The following is a 6,142-nucleotide window of genomic DNA, read 5'->3' as shown; positions in this document are numbered from 1 at the left end:
GGAAACTTCCCTTGTACTACCTCTGGGAAATTGATGGGCAACTGACTGTGAGTTAAAAGGAAATAAAGTTTTCATAAGTGTATACGCTCTGACGCCGGGAAAAAAAATTGTGCCGTGAAAGTGCTTCTAGTGTACCTCATTCGATTCCGCGTGGATCGCAGACTCTAGATTATTGACCGATGTCTCCTGAAGAATTTCTTCATCACTTTTGTAAATTTACGGTGCTCTTCACGCAGGTGGGCTGTGAATTGGAATGTTGCAAGTTGTTTCGGCGCCCCTTTTCTTGCTGCGCTCACCTTGTGTGTACGGAGTTCGCAGTTTGCTTTCATTTTCAGTTCTCATCTCTTCTAAACTCTAAGCCAAAACGTACTAAAGGGGCATCGACATTAGTCGTTTTGGGGACTAAATCTGTTGCCACTAGCATTAGCATTGGGAACGTGTCGTGGGCGGCTGATCGCCTGTGCATGGGTCTCGGGAGCATCGGAGAAGACAATTTCCCGCTAAAAGGGTGGTAAGTGGAATAAATCTAAGCGTGGGTTCAAGGACCACGCATGAGTGGAACGGCTTGCCAGAGGAAATTGTCTCTGCGCCTCCCCCATCTTTTGTTAGAAATTTGCAGAATTTTTTGTTGAACTAATCCCTACTGTACATTTCTGATGCGTTCCGTACTAATTGCTTTTTGTTTTATTTTATTGCCCTGTGTAACCGATAGCACTCTTCTTTTTTTTTGCGTTTTTGCTTTGTATTTGCAATGTGATGCCTTATTTATGACAGTGTAAGTCAACACTTTGTTGTTTCAACCATACAGCCTTTACCCGTAACCATTTTTTGTTATATTGACTGTACTGTATTCCTTTGCTTGTTTCCCCCCTACAATAATGCCCGTGAGGGCGATGTAGGTACCTGTATAAATATAAATAAATAAATAAACGGAACGGCTTGCGGCCACATATACGAACCAGTGCTGTCAATGGGCACCGAGGCCCAACGTCGAGAAAGACGCGGCGGCCAATAACGTTTACGCTGTGAGCGAGAATGTGATGGGTGAGCGCTTGCGCGCCTATAACGGGTCTGCAACAGGTCCTCTTAGTTTTATTTTTCTATAAACTTCAGATTTGAGCTAAAACTTATTATGTTCTATTTATGTACCTTGTCTTGCCCTACGCCTATCGTTACAGTCCTCGTATGTTTGTGCAATTTGGGAAACAGTAAACTTGCCCTACTTATTATTTCGCTATCTAATGCTATCTATACAGCGACAGAATTATTTCGTGTCTCAACTTTACTGTAATCTCTAGAAAACTCAGTACAAATGGAGCAAGTTTAACGGGCACGAAGAACACGAACAAACTAAAGGCGTCTTCGCGCCACGCCGCTAATAACCACGAGAAACATTTCTTCTTTGCGCGTCTAGAAACTGCGGATCGCCCAACAGTCCCACTCACACGAGCTCTGGGAATTTTACATTCGCGCTTCTTTGATTGCAGGGCATTTCACGGGGAGCTGAATTCAGAACGCTAATCTGCGTAAATCTCGCCTGCCCGCTGCCCGTAAAGGAGCGCGGCTCTCGTCCAGGAATCAGTACGCCACTTTCCGTTTCGAGCAACAAACTACCCGCATATTTGCCGCCGCGCTTTCAACCAGTTTCTCGTTTCTAGACTAACACGCGTCCGAAAGTTTAACGCTTTGGCCCGCTTACGAGCACAGCCGCTCTTCCTTCATCACTGCTTTTTTCGGCGGAAACAGAGCAGTGATTGCAGGGGGAAGAGAGCAAGCTCCGGGCGCGGTTCTCTTTTGCAACAACGTCATGCGACGAGGTTCCTTGCATGCGAGACGAGTTTCCGCCTATGGACAGTACGGCGGTGAATTGTGCCCGCTGTGCAAAGCTGGGCGAAGACATTCCCCGCTTCCTGCAGGGCTGTTTCCTCCACGCACGTGCGCGTGCAGGCAAGGCAGCGAAGCACGCTCCTGGCCTTTGTACGCGGCGCGGGAGTTCTAGGAGGAAGCGCCGTGGCTGCCGCCGAGAAGACAATGCAGGAAGAAGTCCTCGCACGAGAGGAGGGCCGCATGGGGAGAAGCAGTGCGGTGCGGTGACTTGTAGACCATGACGGTGGCAGAGGCGGCGGGTCTAGTGGCGCGCGGAGTGGTATCGTGCTTGAGGGGTCTACTGGACTAAAACAGATGTACGAACAGTTCGATTTTGCGGCTTTGAGTACGCAAACTAGGAAATTATTCACATTTAAAGTAATAAATAACACTGGTTTGATAATTTTGTGCTGTGCAGTTAGTAGTAAAGGTAGTAGCACTAGCAGCAGCAGCAGCAGCAGCAGCAGCAGCAGCAGTAGTAGTAGTAGTAGTAGTAGTAGTAGTAGTAGTAGTAGTAGTAGTAGTAGTAGTAGTAGTAGTAGTAGTAGTAGTAGTAGTAGTAGTAATAATAATAATAGTAGTAGTAGTAGTAATAGTAGTAGTAGTAGCAGTAGCAGTGGCAGTTGTAGTACTAGTAGTAGCAGTAGCAGTAGCAGCAGCAGCGGCATCAATAGTAGTAGTAGCAGTAGTAGTGTAGTAGTAGTTGTAGTAGTACTAGTGGCAGTACTAGTAGTAGCAGTAGCAGTGCCAGTAGTAGCAATAGTAGTAGTAGTAGTAGTAGTAGTAGTGGCAGTAGTACAGTCGACTCCCGTTAATACGAACTCCGCCGTGACCGCAAAAAACTTCCAAATAACCGAATTTCCAATTAAACAAGAAACACAAGAACAGCATTGTTATTCGCCACACCTCTCCCTTCTTGATTCTCGAGTCTCAACTGTCGTTGCCAATTCGAGCGTGCGGCACGGGTTGCCGTGATAGTTAAGACTTATCGCTAAAATCGAAGCCTGAAGAGCCTACCACTACGAAAACTGCTCACACGACGCTGTGTACAACAAAGAAGGTTGAGGGCCTGAAAAGAGGGGGATGCGTACGCTAGCACGAGTCTCAATTCAACTGCCGCCTTATCGAGTGTGCGCTGCCTCAGTGCCCATGGCGCCGACATAGTGCAGAGCACGGCGGTGTTTTGGCGCTTAAGGTTTTGAATTTTATCGAGAAATGACGAAAACATCGATGCTTTTTATTCGAAATAACTTCCAATTAACAGATATAATGGGTTTTAGCTTCGAATAACCGAGCCATTTATTTCTTTAAATTGCACGTACGTAAAATCGCGGGGACCCGAACAGCACTTACAATTAATCGACTTCGAGTTATTGAGAGTCGACTGTAGTACTTTTAATTGGGTAAAGTACGACCTCTGATCCTAATAGGAGGAAAGCGTGATTAGGAAAGGGGGATCAGGATAAAAACAGGGAAAAAAATATGGAATGCTACGCAGAGAGTCCGGCATGGCATCTGACGTCTTGGCTTTAGTTTGGTGTCTGCTTTTGCGTGTTATGTTCGACTTGTGAGACGATCTGAAGACACCCTGAAAAAAAAAAAACGTGTACTTCTTTATTTGATTTCTACTTCTGATGTCGCAGGAATGTATCCATTACGTGCATGCTTAGGTAAACTTCCTCTCCGAAACTATTGGCATTCATGCATCGGCTGCATGTGTCAATACGTTTAAAGTGGCGTGGATTTGAATTGCCCTTAAATAACCCCTTTCACCGGCAGTAGAAATACCGGCGGCCGAATCGCAGCAAAGTTTTCCTGTTCGGACCTCACTGCGGAGGCTAAGGCTGTAATAAAAAAGAAATGGAAAACTTGCTTCGACCAAGGCGGCAAGGGATAGCCGTTCCAACGTGGTGTGTATACACTCTTCACCTGGAAACTTCCTCGTTTCAGTCTTCCCTCGGAGGTGCGTTTTGCGCGCTTGCGTGCACCGCAGAGGCCGGCGGGCGTCGAAGCGCGCTGAGCCCTTCTGTCACGACAGGCCCTTTCTCAAGGCTACGTTCGTTCTACTTTTATGCCCAAGAAAGGCGGAACGCGATGCGGGAAAAAAGAAACTGGGCTGGGTGGCGCGAGGACTCTCGGACGCGCACCGCGTCCGTGGACGGCGGAGCGTCGCATTCTTGTGGGGCCCACGTGGCGGCACGCTCTCATTCCCATAGAGTGGATCGCTTGTTTCGAAGCGGAGTTCGCGCCCGGATCCGCTTCTGTGTATCCGTGGCCGCTTTAAAAAGAAAAAGTGAAGGCGCGGACGCACCTCGGCAACCTCTTTCGCGAGCGATAGGAAGACGCGAGTAACACGCCGTCGTATGCGACGCACGACTGGTCGGAAATATGGCTGCCGCGAATATTCGTACGCGTGAATTTCAGACACATGGTGCGATGCGTTGTCGGCGTCACTCCGCTCACTGTTTTCGCTGCATGGTTGCCTCACTGGTTAGACGCCCTCCGGACGATTTAAATATGTGCAAGAGAAGTCCAAGCTGGAAAAGAAATCATTTATCAACTTGAACTATAAATAAAAATTTGGTACTCGTTATACAACGGTATTTTATACGTTCAATGAAGCGGTGTGGGGGCGTTTAGCACCGACGAAGTTTTGAAACCATGTGCGGGCACTAGGGAAACGCACAGGACCCGCAGAAGGTGGTACTATAGAAGAACAGGCCTTGGTATACCTTCATAAAATTATCACGGAGAATTTCTGTAACGTGGATGAAGCGGCTCCGCAGCGTCACGGAGAGGTCATGACCGGGAGGCCGGAGTGTCTGGAGATAGATGTCGATGAGCCCAAGTGAAAAAAAGCAGAGGAAAAGGTCCCCCAAAATACCCAGTAGGTTTATTGATTGATTGTAGGGTTTAACGCGCCGACGCAACGCAGGCGATGAGGCGCGCCGTAGTGGAGGGCTCCGGATTAATTTTGACCACCTGGGGATCTTTAACGTGCGCCGAAATCTCGTACACATGGGCGTTTTTGCTCTTAGCCTCCATCAGAAAAGCGGCCGCCGCGGCCGGGAATCGAACCCGCGACCTCGTGCTCAGCAGCGCAACGCCTTAGCCACTGAGCCACCGCGGCGGGTAAAAATACCCAGTAGGCACGGATGGGATACCGATGGAGTTGGTAAACCAATTAGGGCCGAAGAGCAAGGGAAAGATGCTACAAGCCATCAGCACTGGGTAGAAAAGAAGGCAATACCGGACACGTGGCAAACGAGCAGGATGAACTTAATGCACAAGGGCAAAGGAGACAGGACTAAACCGAGCTCGTACAGACCAGTCACCGTCACGTCAGTGCTGTACAGGTTAGGAATGCAGGCAGTGAAATTCGAGCTAGAGCAGTGGGTGGAAGGAAATAGGATAATCTGGGGAACTTCAAAATGGGTTTCGAAAGGACAGAAGACTAGATGACAACCCATTTGTAGTAAGCCAATGCATAGAGTGGGCGAATATGCAAAACCGACATTTGTGGTTAGCCTTTCTGGGCATTAAAGCGGCGTATGATAACGTAGGCAGGGAGCGGCTATGGAATATCCTGGAGGACGAGGGAGGGGGGGGGGGGGTATAATTTATTGACTTACTCAGGGAACTTTACCGGGAGAACCAAGTGCAAATAGTGTGGGAGGGGGTAACATACAATAGGTCTGTATACACCTGCAAGGGTTTGAAGCCAGGATGTCCTCTTTCTCCATTGCTGTTCATGATCTACATGTCGGGGTTAGAAAGGAAACTATAGAGGGCAGTACGCTGAGATTCGAACGGGTGGGTGGTGGAACAACGGGTTCCAGAATTAATGTATGCAGAAGACATACTGTTGATGGTGGACAACTTGATAGGTATGCAGGGCTTGATCGATATATGCGGTGAAGAAGCTACGCACCTAGGGCTAACCTTTGGCAGAAAAAAATCGGGCATCATGGTCTTTTACGATGACACGGAGCAGAAACGCGAATCAGTACAACAAGCAGAAATGCCACGGGTAAAAGAGTGTAATATTTAGGAGTACGGCTTAATGAGGACTACACACATGCGCATGAGGCTTACCTTAAGACGAAAGGAAGGCGGAACGCGGCTATAATGAAGCATAGAGCACTGTGGGGCTACAACAAACACGAGGTGCTAAGGGGAGTCTGGAAAGGGGTCATGGTACCAGGATTAACTTTCGGAAATTTGGTTCTGTGGACGAAACCAGAGACCCAAGTGGGCCTGGATTTAAATCAGAGGG

Source organism: Haemaphysalis longicornis, unplaced genomic scaffold (genome assembly GCF_048455015.1).
Source record: "Haemaphysalis longicornis isolate Haplotype H1 unplaced genomic scaffold, Haemaphysalis longicornis Haplotype H1 scaffold_2, whole genome shotgun sequence".
NCBI lineage: Eukaryota > Metazoa > Arthropoda > Arachnida > Ixodida > Ixodidae > Haemaphysalis > Haemaphysalis longicornis.
Note: the sequence above shows the minus strand (reverse complement) of the source record.